The sequence below is a fragment of the Condylura cristata genome, unplaced genomic scaffold, assembly GCF_000260355.1.
Source record: "Condylura cristata isolate star-nosed mole 26May11 unplaced genomic scaffold, ConCri1.0 scaffold00031, whole genome shotgun sequence".
Taxonomy (NCBI): domain Eukaryota; kingdom Metazoa; phylum Chordata; class Mammalia; order Eulipotyphla; family Talpidae; genus Condylura; species Condylura cristata.
In genome coordinates, this window is record NW_004567132.1 from 21,181,201 (window position 1) to 21,199,984 (window position 18,784).

General features: G+C 41.0%; 1 protein-coding gene across 3 annotated transcripts in view; it reads left to right on the forward strand.

Moving 5' to 3' along the window:
• Positions 1–18,784, forward strand: part of CTNNA2 (catenin (cadherin-associated protein), alpha 2) — a 1,016,972-nt gene that overhangs the window by 665,095 nt on the left and 333,093 nt on the right. The gene's annotated exons all lie outside the window — the stretch shown is intronic.

An 18,784-nucleotide genomic window follows, 5' to 3' on the forward strand; every position in this document is an offset into this window, starting at 1 on the left:
ACCTAGCCTTGATATGAGCCTCTGAGAAATATGCACTTAAATAAAATATTTCAGTAGACTTCCATTTAGCATATGAATGGGGTGCCTAGCCTTGGACCTTGCTATAATTGTGTGCTAACCTTTCCTTTCCCTCTTCTTTTAGTTTTTACCTCTTAAAATAGAGAGCACATTTCCACTGTCAATGAACTTTCATATATCTTGGAAATGCATTTAGTGAGCAAAGAGTGGTATTATTTCCTTTGGTGAGTTGATTTTCCCCCTCGAAACATTTCTCTTTGTAAGGTTGCAAGGAAACACCATCATTTCTCTTTGCTTTCTCAAGAGAACCATAAAATGCTATTGGCTATTAGCTGAAATGCCAGCTCTTGGCTCCATTGATCCACAGGGGCTTGGGATCCCAAGAGTGACCAGAGATTAATTATACACAAGTTATATTCAGAAAGCTTCCTGGATCCTCCCTGGAGATCTGTTTTAAGGCAGTGTGTGGTCAAGCATTATGAGCTCATAGGAATTTGAAAGACAAAGCCCATTCATTGTGTTGGACACAAGACTAGGTGATTTACTTCTGAAGGTGAAGTCATGACTGGTAATAGAAAGGGCAGCTTCTGAATCAGTAGGAATCAATCCCATGTTCTCCAAATCAGTCCTTGTGTATATGAAGGATAAAAGGAAAGATAGAAACAACCATCTTATAAGTGCATTTAATCTGAAATATACAAGTTATTTTTAAGCAGGTAGACTTGAGAGCAGGGGCTCCAGTCACTGAAATGCATTACTAAGTGACTTTAAGAAGTTATGTTCTAAGGAGATTATATTGCAGTCCACGAGTAAAAAGAATCAAAGACAAGTAATGAGATAGACTTGACATGTGAGACCTACATGGAAAAGGAGTAAACTTATAAATGAATCCCAGAGATGAAAATATTTGAGTTTTTTCAATGATTACTGTTCAGTGGGCTAAGGAAGTACCCACTTTATTTTTTTTTAAGATTTTTATTTATTTATGCATACAGGCTGGGATATAGGCCAGAGGTTCAAGGGGTGAAAGGATTCACCAGAGACAGATCAGGGAGTGGAACAGGCAGACTGACTGAAATACACTGCTGAGAGGAACAGTGGGTAGGTCAGGAGAGGTCTGTTGTGCCATGTGTATCAGCTACCTGGGTGGAGAATGAACTCATGCTGCAGTGGCTGTGGAGAGCTTTACAGTGCTGTGCTCTAACTGTTGTGCCACCAGGGAGGGTCCAGGAAGTACCCACTTTTATGGCTTTACTTCAGTGGGAAGATGTCTTACTAGTTTCAAAAAAATACATGACAAATTGTGTAACTCTCCCCTACCCACTGCAGCTGGGAGCAGCAGGAAAGTGTATCCTGATCTCTTAGCGCTGGCAGAGCAGGTTTTCATGCAAAGAGAAGGATATTTCTCCAGCTGCTGCATATTATGAACATTTAGAGAGAAAAATGGATAGAAAAGGTAGGGGAGCAAGAGAAGTATAAGAAGTGGGAGGTAAGAGAAGAGTAGGGGAGGAGATGGAAGGAATGGGAAGAGGCGCTAACCATTAATTTTTATTAAGTGGTTTTTCTGGGCATTCTGCCAGGTATTTTCACTTGCATTATCTCATTTTTCCTGACATTGGCACCATGAGTGTGAGTGGAACAATCTTTATTTGTGCAAAAAGATTGTCCCTACCCGCTTCAATAGCAGTTATAACTTGGAGCATTTTAAGTTCAGTGAAACTACTCAAGTTCTTTGGATGATTTTAAATGAGTTCTACTATTTATTTTTTAAGATTTATGTATGCATACAAGATCTGGGGTGTAGGACCAAGGTGCAGGGGGTGGTGAGAAGATTCACCAGAGACAGAGTGGGAAACAGAATGGGTAGATTTCCTGAAATACACTGCTGAGGGGAGCAACAGGCGAGACAAGAGAGGTCTGCTGTGCCATGTGGGTCAGCTTCCTGACCTGGACTCGAACTTGCACTGCAGATAGCTTCATAGTGCTGAGATTTTAACCCCTTGCATCACCAGGGAGGCCCAAGTTCTATTATTTAAAACAGAGAAGGAGTTCTATTCTTTAGAAGATGAGAATGGCGAATATTTGAGTGAAAATAGAAAGTGTTAAGATCAAATCCAGGTGTCTTGACACACATCACAGAGTGATTTTTCTTCTAAGGTAATCATGAAGAGGTTTACAGTCACTTTTACTTCTGGATTTTGCACAAGAGTCAGGGTTCCAATCATGGACAATGGGATATGTCCACTTTGTACCAGTGTGTCTGTTGGGTACTCATGCGAACAAATAAAGCTCACACCAGCCAGGGCTTCCACAGTAATGCAAAATAGTGTTCTCTCAGGAAGTTTTATCACATACTTAAGAGTCCAATGTATAATTAAATGACCTCCTGATTATTAGCCTCCAAAACGAATTTTTAAAGAATATCAGTAACATTTCAGCCTCTCTGTTTACATGTTATACAGATGTTATATAGAATTGGCTTGTGTGATAAAAATCAAGGTAATTGGTGTAAAATTTACTCAGCAACAAAATTGAAGGGGTTCACTTTCCTTTTCGTTTACTAGTAAAATAACTCAAAATCTCTTGTGAGGGAAATTAACTGTCAGTCACTATAAGGATTTTCAAGCCTTATCAAACCTTCTGCTTATGCAGTTGTCCTGGATGGCTTGTATTGGTTGAGGACTTTCAGGAATGTTTCTCTGATCATCAATCCACATAATCTTGACTTACCTGATAAATATATAAGACCCCATAAAGACTGATATAACTCCCTTTTTATGCCATATTTGATCACTGTAGTGTTTTTCCCTGGATAGGCCCAATGGTATACACAGTTTGTCCTTCTTAGGAACCTTCATAGTCATTCCTGTCTGGATTCTGCCACCCCAACCTCAGAAACTATTGTCTAAAACTCTCTCTGCTGTGGATTTCCCAGAGACCTCCTCCAAAATACTTCCTTCTATTAATAACCAATGAAATGATTCTGCAAAATCTTTCTGCAGTAGATTTTAGGAAACATGTCTCTGGATTGTGTTTTCTTTCTCACAGTACAGCAGAAAGAGAGTGATCAGTTGCTTTCTTATTAGCTCTTCCTTTCATAAACAGGATACATTTCTTTTTGGAATGAAACCAAATTAGGTTCTTGATTGGCCTATTGAAGTTCTGGCCAGTGATACTGATTGTCTACTGATAACAAGCTAAGTCAAGACATACTGTTGAGCACCTTGCTAGACTATCTGGTCCACACTTTCCTTTTACTTGCCTCTCTCCAAGCCCCTACATGAGGATTGTTCTCTCAGAAGACCCTATACTTTATTCTGTCCATCAACTTTCCATCCATTACATAGGCTCACTGCATAATCTACCATCTTTATCAAGTTTTCAACCTATTGTCTATATCCTGAATTCAGAAAACTCTTTCTCCTGTGTCCTTCAAGTAGTTTAATACACACAGACTATAACATCTTCCCTTTTCACGTTTGGTGGCTATCGTAGATAGAGGCATTGTACCTGTCCTATGGGTCTGTCAAGTCTTTGCCCAAGACTTGGTTCCATTCTCCATTTCACTAGTGTTACCAAGAAAGTAATTGAATGGCTTTGATGCAAAAGAATTCTCCCTTGACCATGAATAATGTGCAGTGGGACACGAACATTACTCCTAGCGTATAAGAAAATGGATAACACAGGCAGTGAGAAGATCTACTGGACCAGTCCTGGCTGTAAAACATGGGCATACAGATGTTCTCACACCTTCTGGTGATGAAAGGGAGAACCATGGTAAGCTGAAGGCTTCAGGAAAGGTTTTAAGAATGTCTTTAGAACTTGAACAGTGGGGCCTCCCTAGTGGTGCAGGGGTTAAAGACACAGTGCTATCAAGCTATCACCAACCACTGCAGCATGAGTTCAGTCCCCAATCTACCAGAAAGCTGACCTACATGGTGCAACAGACCTCACCTGTCTTTCCTGCGGCTCCCCTCGGCAGTGTATTTCTGCCTGTCCTTCTCTCTACTCTTTCCCTGGAAAAACCTCTCACCCTGGTGAATCTTCTCATCCCATCCCCCTCACCTCTGACCTAGACTCTCCCTGTACTTGTATGTATAAATAAAAAAGAGAAAGTGGAACTGATATATCATCATGAAAGTTCGAATTAGTAGAAAAGAAAGGGGAGGACAGAAAGGGCATGGTTGTAGGGAGGGAGATTAGAATGAGCTCAGCAGCTGTGAATTGGTTTGTGCACACAGGAAGACCCCTCAAAGGGTGCTTTATGTTTCATCATCTTTATAGCTTATAAAGTTCTGTCACATATATTATCTTATATGATCCCATCTAGTGACATCCATAGATTGAATTCCACTCTGAAGAAAATAGCATTGCAGAAAAAGATTCACTGTGTATACAGTCAAAACATACTTCAGTGGTAATAGATATATTTGGCACCAAAAGTAATGATGATAATGAGAATGCTGATGTGATGATACTGATGATACTTATAATACTAATTGAACACCCTCTGTGTGCCTGGAATATGCAAAATGTTTTACATACATTAATATTAATCCTTCCAGTACTTTCAAGGTAGAGATTTTAAACAATCCCTAGACTAACGGAGATTGAGTTCCTCGCCCCGTATCACATAGTTAGTAATTGATGGACTCATATCTAGCTAGTTCTATTTTATTCCATAGCCCAATTTTTCCCCTGGTCCCTAGAATCCTAGAGACTGGGGACAAAGCAAGCACGACAAAAAGAAGGGCATCAATTTTGCCACATAATGTGTGCTTAACATACACTCTGGCAGGGTATAAATGTAATCTATGCTAACCAGGTCGAAATGCAATGCGATGTAAAAGGCATGACATGTATTTATTGCTTCATCTCATTTGAGAACACAGCTATCTGGGTTTAAGCAAGTATTTTCTTAGTTAATAACTTAATGACCTTCTCAAGATTTGATCTTGATACTCAAATCATCTCCCTGTGTCCAAGCTTGTTTATACTGGAAATGTAAAAACTCATTTTCAGGCTTTTGACCTTAGATCCTCCCGGGGTGCCCCAGTGATAATGTAAGTGAGGAGTGTTTACCTGAAGTTGGAACCAATAGTTGAAAGTCCACACCCCCTTTAGTATAGAGCCTGGAAAACCCTAAACTATCACCACAAATTTATGTTTGCTGTTGGAAAATTGATTTGGGAAATGTTGTGGATCTGAGAAGTACATTTTCTGTCAAGATAAATATTTGTAGTGAGCAAAGCAAAATTTGGAGAATAAGAAAACATTCCTAAGTGTTTTATTTTTATTAACATTCTTTAATATTAATCACAATTGTACAATGTGAGTCAAACTGTCATAGAGGCATTGAACTACAGAGAAGACTCAAGAATTTCTCTAGAGAGGATACCTTAAGTCTCATTTTACAAACAGAAGCTGTTCATAAAAGATGTGCTTCAAAGAGCTGGCAGTTTTTTAAAGAATTAAGGTGAAAATGAAATCCCCCGAACCTCATCATGCAGATATCCACTGCCTCTGGACTAGCCCAGACTTTTCTGTGTGTTTCCAGAAAGTGCTGTTATGCAGTCTGCACAGACGGTGGAGTGCTTGGACTAGCCAGGGAGGGGAGGACGCTTGGCAGGGCACCAGCTCAGAGAGAGGTTCTTCTTTTCTTTCTCCCAAAGAGCTGAGCCTGGTGAAAAATAAAAACACAAACAGATCCTTCCCTTCTTCCCATCTGCTTTCATCGCAGTTCTTTGGGGTTGGTAGTCCTGGATAAGCCAGAGGAGCCCAGCAGGCTGCTGGCTGCTGACTGTGTTGCTGGATTTTGCTGCGTTTGGGGACTTCTTGGCTGTGGGTTCCAAGAACAGAGTCTCACCTGCTGATAGATTTGGGACCAGAGCGGTAGTCTGTGTGTGAAAGCTCAGCAAAGCAACACGTGCACTTTTGATGGCTGTAATATGATGCAATAGTGAGTATATCACGGTGGAGTTCTGTTCCCATCTTCTCAATTTTAGCTCTCTGGAGATTCTCCTGGTGGGTGTATGTTTCTGGGGAGAAGTGTGGTCTGAGAAAGAGGACTCTGGCTTGTATCTGTTGACAGAACTGAAGAGAATCGTTATTATCTTCTTTAAAATGGCAGTCGCCTAGAGAATCTTTTTAACTTTCTTCTTAGCTGTGTATTCCAGCTGACTGATTTAATAGAGTGCTGTCTCTCCTCTCATTTTCTATAGTCGCTAATCTGTACTCCAGATTTCTCCTCTATGGGGATTATTTTTATATTATTAACTTGTTGTTCTCTTTAAATTAACCACTTACAGCCACTTCTCAGAATCCACTTCTAGAAACATGTTCTCCTAGTATGTTTGTATAACACAATCTCTTACACACTCATAACAGAGTCTAGGAACTAACACTGTATATAAGTACATGTTATCACCCTGCATAATAGGTACCTCAGCACATGGGATCTCTGATAATCTTCCCAAGAACCTTCAAGGCAACCATAAGTCTTGTCCATTTTAGAGATGTGTCATGCCAAGATTTATAGAGCTTCATCAGAGCCTAGCCACTTGGGTCATACTCTGAGCTCCGTGTTGAGGGACCATTTCCCAAGAAAGGGGGCCCTTCATTCAAGGAGCAAACTTTCCAGTTATCTCCCTGCTACTTATGTACTAGACAAAACAATCACGAGGGAGTTAATACAGAGAAGTGACCAGTAGCAGCTATTTCAGTGTCTGTGGAGTAGAGTTGGAAGCAAGTGGCCCTCACACCCTCATGCTATGTGGACGGCCACCCACAGGACACCACTGTCCTTTGCCTGAGGCTTTACATCTTTGCATAGTACCTCAAAGCTTTTGAAGTTGTCACTTCATTACCTCACTTAATCCTTACCAGAGCTCATGAAAGATGCTGAACAAGTTTATTTTCTGTATTTTAGACAAGGGAATTCCACAGAATTGGTGATTTGTCACATAGAGCTGGGAGAGGCAGAACCAAAACTCTGTCTACTAATTCCAGACCCAGTAATTTTTCCTAATTCATAATGAAGCTTCCAAGTAAACACAACTTTAGGAGATGCTGAGAGTCAAGAGAGGTTTATAAGACCAGTTCCCCATATGAAACTTTATTCAAAAACTCTAAATTATAGTTTTCAGTATCATAGGACTCTTACCTCCTTTGAATTTCTTAGAGTCTCGATTGTTGACTTTAGGTGATGCATTATGTTTTTGCTATTGCCTCTTCCCCTTGTCAGTCATTGTCAAATTTGGTATTTCTTAAACATTTAGACATTTTCTTCATTGCCCCCTCACTGAAATTTTATAAGGCATAATGTATATCTGGTGATCTATTATATGCCAGGTTGGTGGGTGGATGGCTGGATGGATGGACAGACAGACAGATAATGTGGTTTTATTTTAAGATTTATTTATTCATACAGAACTGGGGTACAAGCCGGAGGTGCAGGGGCCGTGAGAGATTTCACCATAGACAGAGTGGGGAGCAGAACAAGCAGATTGACAAAGTACGCTGCTGAGGACAGCAGCTGACTGACCAGGAGAGGTCTGCCGCACCATGTGGATCACCTCCGCTGCGGGGGATCCAATCACACTGAAAGTGACTGCTGCTAACTTGAAGTGTTGCGTTCTAACCGGTTGCGCCACCAGAGGAAGCCCTAGATGTGTTTTATATGTGCAGCAAATAAGGTTTTTTTTTTTTCACTCTTTTCCTCAAAAACCAATTTCTACACCCTTGTTTCAATGTTGACCTTTTGAGAATTGAGAATGCAAGTATTAGCTCTCAAAATCATAAACTGCTTTTTTAAGGAGAAAATGGAAGAGACAGTAGAGGAAAGAATGAAGGAAGCAAACAAGGGAGAGAAGAGAAAGGAAATGAGAAAACAAACAATGAAACAAATCCAAAAAGTTATCGACATTAAAGTGACCGTGGTCCTCAGTTCCCCAAACTGCAGCTTCCTTGGTAGTATCAATTCAGGTGTTGGAGTTTCTCTTTGACCCAAGTATTTCCAATATTCCTGCCCATTGCTAGCCCAAATTTCTTGTATCCTTGTGTGAATCCAAAGAAACTAGCTTGGAACAGATTCACTATCCTATATCCTAGGTGCAAAAAGCACATTTCCTGGGACCAACACAGTCCATGGTGTTGGGTCAGTGTATGAGAAGCAGGGATCCTTTTCTTGATGGAAGTCTGAATTCACAACTTTCTCTGTTGATAGGTAACAGCCAAAATTAATATCCTGGAAGTTACTCTTACTTTCCTCTCCCTCCTGAACTTCATGACCTACCTGTCAAATCAAAGAACTAGAAAATCAGTCGTCACAACTAAAGAAAAGAGGGGGGGAAATAACCAGGCTTCTGGACCTGTTTAAAGAATCACAATCAACTTAGTGGCAAAGCTGGAACTCAAATTCCACCTCTTGGTCCACGAGCTCCCTTCTGTAAGAGAAGGTCTCCCTCAGATGGGCTCTCCTTTTGTTACTTTTACTCGAGCAGCATCAAGCTGTGGCTGTTGGTACACAGAGAAAAAACATCTTTAAATAAACACCAGCAAATCTGTTACAGCTGAAGATGTATGCCTAGTGTCCTGGGGGCCAGTATGATTTAATATTGCCGATATTAAATAAAAGTCTGAGAGCTGGATAACAATCGCAAGCTGTGTAGTAGCTTTCCATCTTCAGGAATTGACTACAGATAGCAAATAGCTCAGATGTGGAAATGAGTTTTGCTGTATTGCCAAAGACCCACATAAACAATGCTTCCTCAAGCTGGCCACCAGCCTTTATATTGTGTGGAAGCTGGGAAATGATGCCAAATCCATGTGGGTACATGGATGGGTGGGTGAACACAGATATAGTCCAGTGGTAGGAAGTCACCAGGGCTGCCTTATGTCAGTGGCAAAGCCAAAGCAATTAAGAACCAGAAAAAATTCAAATACCACTGTAGGGCCTGAGGCCTTAGCCAGTTGAAAACCTGTGAAGGTAGCCACGTGTGAAGGAAGCCTCCGGATGCCACTCTCTGCCTCAATCAGCTTGCCTTTCAGACCCAGTGTTTTTAGGAACTCAGACTTTATGCAATAATTATTAATAATGATACTAGTAAGTCCCTTCCTACTAAGGAAGGAAACAGGGGTTGCATGGCTTTGGAGTCCGCAGGCCCTGTTGTTCCCAAGCCCTCACATGCTGTGTGAGCTTATTTTGTTTGTCTGTTATTAAAATAAAACCAAACACTTAATCTAGCGCCTACCATGTGCTGAGTACCACCCATGTCGCTCTGAGCCCTGTATAAAGAATAGCTCATTTGATTCTCAGTAACAGCCGATTTATTTCTCCTAACAAATGTATCATTTTATAGATAGAACCGAGGATCAGAAAGGTTAAGTAACTTCTCAAAGCCACTCAGTAAGAATTTGCACCCAAGCATTGGGGCTCCAGAGCCCATGCTGACACACTACGCCAAGTCTCTCTGATCAGTGAGCTTGGACAAGTCATTGAACTTCTCCAAACCTCAGTTTGTTAACCTGTAAAGTGAGGATATCAATATTTCCCTGAATACGGAGGGATGATCTGTTGCCAGTTTTAAACAATAAATGTTAAGGATTGAGCAGCACCTACTGTGTGTAACACATATTAAGTACTCCCATGGATGAAGGCTGCCTTTCGTTAATGGATTGGAATGAAATGGAGGCGTCTTTGGTACACACTCACAGGGAGCCTGGAGAATCCAGATGCATAGCACATCCTCTTGTTGATGGCTCACTTCCATGTTAAATTGTTCTCTTTGTTTTCCCAACACATATATTCTTAATCCCTAAATAAGAAATTGCATGCTACAGTGATGGAATGAGTTCATCAATATAATTATAAAAAAAAAAAATCTGAGTGATGTTGCCTTCAGCTGCATTTCAATTATAACAGTTTCTCCTCTTTTTCCCCAAAGTGTGTCTGTACCTTTATAGTTTGTGTAGCTTTATGATTTTTGAAATACTATACCAAAAAAGACTCAGTGTGACTTGGACAGTAAGCAAAAGACTGAGGCTACATTCCAAGAAGGACCACTATTTTTAGGATTTAAAACACGCACAGACTCAGTGGCAGGGAAATACAGATCTCACTGCACATGCAATCACTGTGGAGCAGATACACAATGAGGCGACGTCAGAGTGGGTGATTGTTCTGCAGCTGAGGGACAAATGACAGATTTGCTTTGGCCAGCTGAAGACAGATTGTTACATTGTTCCTTTAATTGTGTGTAACTTGGCTTTTCCAGACCTTGCTGTGGCAGACTAATTTAGCTCTCACTTGCCACTGACTGAGCCCTTCTCACTGTTACCCAAACTCTGAGGTAGAGATCCCTGAAGCACATGGTTTACAAAATTAGAGATTTTAGTTGAAGATAAACACCCTGAGGGGTAGCACCTAATTATACATGATCTTTAAAGAGGACTTAGGTTTCAGGCCCTCCCTGGTGGCGCAGAGGGTTAAAGCACTGCACTAAGAAGCTTAAGCCACTTCCGCATGAGTTCTATTCCCGCCTGCCCTGGAGGAGATTCACATGGCGAGGCAGACCTCTCCTGACCCACCCGCTGCTCCCCTCAGCAGTGTACTTGTCGATCTGCCTGTTCTGCTCCCCACTCTGTCCCTGGTGAATCCTCTCACCCTCCGCATCTCTGGCCTGTACCCCCATTCTGTACGAATAAATAAATTAATTAATTAAAAAAAAAAGGACTTAGGTTTCAGTAGATAAAATAGGATGAAAGAGTCAATCCTTACTTTAGTATTATTTTAAGCCCTATAAACTGTTGGCATCCTGATCTCATTTATGAACAATGGTCTGTGTTGTTTCATTTGAGGGGAGCAAGGAAGGATATCCTATACATCAGCCAGCTGTTTCAGTATCTGAAATTCTAGCACAAAGCAATTTCTTTGGTTATTTTCCCTCAGCGATCTTTCTTTAAACTGTGAAAAGCTCTGGTTAGAATTGTTATCACCATCCATTCAGCCATTTTCAATAAGGATTTAGTTTTCATATTCTTTAAAGAGTTTGTGGCAAAGGGGTTGATGGCAGTGGCTGAGAATAAAGGGAACACTTTGGAGTTCAGGGTATTTGGGGAAATTCGGGCATCCCCTTGAAAGTCTCTAGGGCATCATAGAGGCACCTGTGACAAAGAAAAAGTCAGGCAAAGGATGAGAGTGGGGTACATCCAAAGGGCAATGGAGGGATTCTGATGGCAGACTGATCATTAAAGACCATAGAGAAGAAGGAGAGGGTGCGAGAATGTCCTTAGGATGCCTCTAGGGAGAATTATTGACTTCTGTCATTTTGAGCAGTGCATCTGGGCCTTGTGATGACACAGCCAGTCAGAGAAAGAAAGGGAAGCAGTGAAGAGGAGGGGCACAGAATTTAGAGCAGGCATTTCCAGGGGCCAGGACTGGCACTGACCTTGGGGAAGCTCCTTAACCTCTTCCAATCTGAAACTTCTTTCCAATAAAAGAAGTTTGCTTCTGCCTTGTGATACAGTGTTGAGAGAATTAAAGTAAATACAGTAACTAATAACCAGTATTTTATAAACTAGATTTGCTTAGATGCAAATTATAAATGCACCTATATTTGCATGTCTCTCTCACAATAGCAGACCCATTAGGTGGAGTAAAAGCAGGCGGTTGAGAAGGGCTCCTTTCCAGGTTCTGGGATTCCTTACTTGACACTGAGAACAGACGGTACATCTTTTCAAAGAGTTACCATCAGACTTGTGCCTCTTGTGTACTGCTGAGTTGCACGTATGGGCAATGTATGGGCATTCCAATGAAACCTCTAGCACTTTGCGCCTTCACCTTGGCTGAAATTTGACATCACCTAGAATTTTTTTTTTAAGATTTATTTATTGATGCATACAGAACTGAGGTACATGCCAGAGGTGCAGGGGTGGTGAGAGGGTTCACCCAAGACAGAGTGGGGAGCAGAACAGGCAGATCAATGAAGTACATTGCTGAAGGGAACAGCAGGCTGGTCAGGAGAGGTCAAGCCGCTGCATGTGGATCACTTCCGGGGCCAGGAATTGAAATTTCACTGAGGTGGCTGCGGCTCTCTTGCAGTGCTGCATCCTAACCCGCTGTGCCACAAGGGAGGGCTAACCTGGGAAGTTTTTAAGAATTCAAATAAATCATAACCTCTTGGAGTAGGACCCAGGCTTTAATATTTATTAGTTTCCAAGTGGTTCCAATGTGTAACCAAGATTGAGAAACATTGCCCTAGCTGAAGAAACAGAGAAAGTTACAACTGGACAGTGAACTAGATTGAGTTTGAAATGGTATTCCAGCATTTCCTTGAGAAGCAAATAGCTAATCTGATAATGCGCACCAAGAAAGTCCTAAAAGAGGTTGTGTGTTGATTGGTATATCAAAGCTCCTCACAATGACTATTGAGGCAATACGAAACACAAATCTTGAAATCCCTTCTCTCTTGCTGTAGTTCTTTTTTCCCCCTCTCTCTTCCAGTTATCTCTTCACCTACCTTGCCTTACATTTCTCTCTCTCTCCTCCCCTTTCTCCCTCTTTTTTTTCCCTTTCCTCCCTCTCTCCCTCAATTTCTCTCCTTGTACTGAAGTCTAAGATTCCCTGCTATTCATTGTAACCACTTATGATATTATGTCTGTTTAGAACTTCTAAACAAATATTTGTCTTTACCTTTTCCCTGATGCCCCACTCTTATCCCAGTGGCATCTTTTGGCCTTTTTTATTGGACCCCTGAATCACTGAGTCTCTGGTCTGAGATGGGAGGATGAGCGTGAGTGACTGTGTGTGTCATCTCTAGAATTTCCTTTTGTCTCTTCTTGCATATTCTAAAAACCCCATTTCCTCTCTGTACATGCCTGTGTTTTCTCATTTGTTTTCCAGCATCCTCACCTACCCTTCTGAAGTTCTTGAGATGTTTTAGGTATCTTTTCTCATTCATAGGCAAGCCTAGTGAAGCAGAATATCTAGGGAATTAATCAAAGGAAACTTAATTTTCTGGTTAGGTAGCACTATTTTGAAAACCATTTTTGTTTCATGTTTTATTGTTGGAAAAAATGGTAAAATGAAAACCCATAACTTGAAGGATTCTTAGGGAATATCTGGATGAATCCTTCTAAATGAAAAGAGACAGAAGTTCATTACAGTAAGATGAATACCAGATAAGCCCAAGGCATGTAAGTAACAGCAGTAGGTCTAAAGGTCATGTCTCCTGACTGCTGGACACTGTTTCTCCCACTGGACCTGCAGCAATGTGATAAACCAGAATAGTTGAATGGAATTACCTATTTCCTTTTTAACTAAACTCTCCAGTTCCATCATATTGTTATATACACATTAACTTTTACATTTATACCACCTGCCAAGTCCCACATTCATTTTACAATGTTTGCTTCTGTAAAACACCTTGCTTCTAAGGTCTGAGACCATTTCCCTGATGGACACATCCGTCTATTTACTAACTGATGACCATGACTTTTAACATGGAAGCATACTCAGAGACATTGCAGTTTTGGCTGCAGAAGTTGAAGGCATAGATAGGTGATCTGACTTTGTTCAGCATTCAGACTACCTCCTGAAAAGAATAATTGGCTTCTGATTTTCCTTCTTGTTAATTAAATATCCACTGTTAACTTGATTCTTTTTGTTTCCTGAATGAGGTATTGCTAAAGAAAAAGTGGGTCAATTGAGGGTTGTGACAAGTTTTGTCTCCCAGTTAATTTAAGGTTTGCCATATGTTCTTCAAGAAGCATGTGCTAACTACAGGTCCTCTTGCTGATTAGCAAACAACCTGAGGGGGTTTAATTTAGACTTCCAGTTTTCTGGCAAGAAAGAGGAAGATTAAAAAGGAATAGATCTAGGTGAACCAAACCTAACTCATTAGAAAGGCCCATCCCTGCAAAGCTGGGGCACAGCATGTTGGTTTAGATAACTTAATGGCATCATACCATGGAACAGAGCTTCCCAGCCTCGACACTCAGCATTAGGAGACAAATAATTCTTTGCTGAGGACCTTTTCTGTGTATTGTAGGATGTTCAGCAGGTCCCAAGACCACCTCCCACAAGATGCTCGTAAGGACTCTTGCTCTCATGTGTGAAAATCAAAAATGTTTCCAAATTGTACCAGTTGCTTACTGGGTAAGAGATCTACCCCTGGCTGAGAACCACTGCCAATGAGATGTAGTTCATTTAGTGATCAAGAAAGAAATGTGAATAAAACCCTATAGTAATATATGGGCAGCCATACCTTACTCTCTCTGAACTCCAAATCCTCGGGGTAGAGGTGAACTGGATGATTACCTGGACACATCTGCTCCATAAAGCCTGTGGGAAGTTGCCTCTGCTGGTTGACTTCTGTGTTTCCAAGAGACCAGAGCAAATGAAGTCATGATGAAAATTCCCCTATGTGTGATCATTGCAACCATGTTACCCAACCAGAATATGGGCAGATGTAACCCTGGGGCCAGTCCAGTCCCTGTTTTTTTGCTGTGTGGAAGAATGGAGGGAACAGCTATTCAAAGAAAGATGAAACACAGTGTAGTTACACCAAACTATACAGTATAGTTACACTAAACACAGTGTAGTTACACCAAACTAGAATGGAGGGAACAACTATTCAAGGGAAGAAGAAACACAGTGCAGTTACACCAAACTACAGTATAGTTACACTAAACACAGTGTACTTACACCAAACTAGAATGGAGGGAACAACTATTCAAGGGGAAAGAAGAAACACAGTGTAGTTACACCAAACTAGATTACACAGTGTAGTTACACCAAACCCAGTGTTCCCAATTCCTAGCCGGGTGACTTTGCACAAAGTACTTAACCTCTCTATGCCTCAGGTTTTCTCTTGTAAAGTTGAGGTTCCTTGTACCTCTCTCACATACTGAGCTCTTGGAAAAGTCTCCCCTACCAGATAATCACTCAATCAGTTTCATTCTCTCTCATTTCCATCTTGGCTAAACCTGAAAGATATAATAACTAGTCCCTTCATTTTGACTAACAAACAAACAAACAAAAACCATCAGAAACTGCCCCACTGAAAAAGGCTGGAAAATGGTATCCAGTCAGAAATAAGTTTGCCCCATGGACCTCTGGGGGAAAATAAGAGTACTTTGTAATGGAGAAATAATTTTTCTAATTCTGAGATGGAACTCATTAGTTGGGAGCACACTCTCAAAAGAATACCCAGCCATTTACCAGCTAGCAGGTGGAGCCTCTCTTGTGGATTGAGGAACCCAGAAGACCCCTTAATTTGCAAAACATCTTCCAACTCATTAAATCCTGCCTGTGGAAATACCATGGGTCACCTCAGCCCTTTCCATTTCCACCTTGTGCCTGCTTTTATTGGATCCGTTCCTTGATCATGAAAGGAGAAAGTAGAAGGGTAATTAATACGGGATGGAAATTAGGTAATATATGAATGTGAACCTCTGTGTGTGTTGCTTCAGTTTCCCTCAAAACATATTTCAGGAGTTGGCTTAGTTGTCACATGTTTGACTTCTTGTTTCTTTTTATATTCCTTGAATGGTAATCCAAATCAACCAATATAACCACCTATTTGGATGAGAAAATGGATGCTTATTTAGACCACCCTAAAAGAGTAAAATATCCTTTCTCAAAACATATATAAAACCTGATCTTTCTATAATGTTCTCTTTGAGAGGGATAGCTGACATTTCATTTTACCAGGTTATGTGACCCACCAGTGCCCACTTCTGTGACCTTGTCAAATACACTAGGTAGCTACCTCACTGATAAGTGGGCTAATAGAACCCAGGAACACAAGCAGTTCCTGTGCTCTGGCAGAGGGCTATGTGTGGTTGCTTAGTTAACTGGTGAGAAATAACAAGTGTCTTTGTCCCTCTAATTACTTACACATACCCATAAATGTGTTATTGATGCTAAGTCAAACCAAATGTCTGGCTTCCTGAAAGCAGGGAGGCAAGGTAAGGCACTGATGCTTTGAGGGGCTTGGGAGAATATAAAAAACAGTTTCTTTTCCCTAGACTAATCTTCTCTTTGTGAGTCTCAGAAACCTAGGGACTTTGTGGGGCAAGGGAACCCAACTATCAGGACTGAAGTCTAAGCATCAAAGGGCTGCCAAAGGCCGGTTTCATTTAACCTGCTCTTTCTGGGGCCACGTGAAAACTACCAGGGCTAAAAGTAGTGTGAGAGTGTCATTTGTCATTGGAAAATACTTTTTTTTTCTTTATAAATATTGGAAAACCTCTATACCAAGGCTGAACTTTAATCAGCGGGGAAGGTACTGAGAATGGAGGGTTAATCCATCACAATGCCCAGGAAGAGACGTGAATTGTGGCCTTAAATTCTTTTCAGATAGCACCAGATAATGAGAGATTAGCACCCTCTGTGGGAAGAACAACAACAATAAAAAAGGTGCTACATCTTTAAAAAAATTAGAATCTTCTTTAAATGTTCAGTAGATTGCTGAGAGAGGTCAGAGCAAGTTTCTTGAAGCCTAAAGATTAATTAATTTGAGAAATAAAAGATTTCAAGTGTCACAAAACCTTAGTTAAAACCACTGATTTCTCTGATTCTCGTCTTCTCCCTCCCTCTGCCATTCTCCAAACCAGGAGATTCGTGAGCATGAAATGATGTGAGCTGAATTCCTCTGTGTGGAAAACACATTTGCTTGCCTACAAAGTCACACAACACAAAGAGATACAGACACACAAAGAAAGTAAGAGCCCATCTTTCTAAGACCACCATTTGCTCTCCAGGTCTCACATAACAGATTCCTCTTTACAAAGATCTTTCATTAGATTTATAGGGACTTCAGATCCTGTGCATGTGGTATGTAGTCATATGGCGGGGGAGGGTGCTGGCACCGTAAGTCAACACTCGATTACTCTCTCACTTTTTGTTATGGCCACATTGAAAAAAGAAGAATGCATGGAAAGCATCTTGGGAATGTGAGGTAAATTCTACAGTTACTAATATTCAAATTTTTAGCAAAGAGGGTTGAGTGGGGGAACCTGTAGTTATGTTATTCTGTTTGCCAGAAAATTTTGCTTCTGGAAGTTTCCCTATATAAGCACACTAGCAGATAGCCCTAGTGGTCCAAGCCAGAGTAACATTTGGCACTGGATTCCAGAATCCTTCCCATGAGGAGATTAAACCAAAGAAATCCAAGGAGCTTTACGCCAGTTACCACAACTTGGGTTTTTTTTTTTTTTTCTTCTTCACAAAATGGTAGGCTGTATTCGGAAGGAGGTCTCTCTAGTGGGGTTTAGTTAGAGATGTGCGATAGATCCCCAGACCTATTCCTGCTAGCCTCCAACTGATAGGCTAAGTGAAGCAGTTCCCAAAATAAGCATGTTTAGATAAAATCCAAAACATCTTCCTTGAAGTAATCAAACAAAGCATCTCTCTTCTAGAATACCAACAGCCTAAATAGGTGGTCTGTGCATAAAGTGTATCATAAAATCATGTTTTAATTATAATCAAAAAGAGATGAATTTTCCTGGTCAGGGAGAAGGGTTGATTCCTGTGTGTGTGTGTGTGTGTGTGTGTGTGTGGTTCCTTTCCCAGCTTAACACCTTGGAGATATTAGTAAAATATCTCTCTTGAAAGAGACTTTTAGAAGCTATACTTTTAGTCATACTGGTTTCTCCATATATAGAAGAGAAACCTTTTCTTAAGCTACCCGTTCTTAGCTTTAAGTAAACCTCCTGGTGAGGCTATTCTGCATTTCAAATAGCTGAGTTTGCCTCCTTTGGTAGGTGGCTGGGCATATTTGCACTTAGGGAGTTAGTTTCTCATTTTTTACCCATCCTTTGCACTTCTCTAAAAAAAGTCAGTCTGCAGTATCTTTCATGGGGCTGAGCACCTGAGGCTGAGAAAGACTTCTGGATGTGGACAACACTGGTTCAGTTTTCACCATCTGCCATCCATAACATTTTATTTCAATCATACATTTGCTTAAAATTGGAAACTGGTGAAAGATGCCTTCCCATCCAACTCACATACTCTCCCCCGCCCCTTTCCCCAGCACCCATCAACTGCTGCTCCTCTTTAATTTAGTTTAATAAACAACTTAAACCTCAGCAATAGACCTCAAAACCTATGAAGGGTGGGAAGAGACAATCACTGTTCCCAACACAGAAAAAAAAATAAAGCAACAGGGCAAACAAGCATTACACAAATGCAGTCTTAAAAGAGGCAGCTTTTCTATTCTGGGTTAATAAATTATTTCCATCTCAGTATTATGCAAACACAGAATCAAATGATCTTTCCCAACAACACCCGCCCCATCCACATCACTTCTGTATCACCTCTGCCCTAACGTCTGCTGTAAGTCATCACCCTCTGAGCAGACATCCTGAGGTAAGATTTATGACCATTCCCATAGTAACTAGGAGTGTGTTATCACTGCTGAGAGCCTAAGCTTGCTGCAGTCTTAGTGATGTGCTCCAGAAGCACAACATTCATCACTGAATATTTGGATCCTGCCTTATCCCCCTCAGTCAGTCTACAGAGAACAGGAGCTGAGGGGTCTTTCACTCAGAAGGGCAGGGATGCTACTAAGTCTGGTGAAGCAAAGGCATAGGAGAATTTTGAACAGTGGCTTCAGGGGTGAGATTTTTTAATTGATTTGAAAGATGGTTACATCAAGTGCAAAAATGTTTCTTGTTCATAAGACAAACTGTCTGGGGCTGCATATTAAAAGCCATTTGCAATGATCTCTGCCTTAAAGGCTAAGCAATGATACGCAGTCCTCAG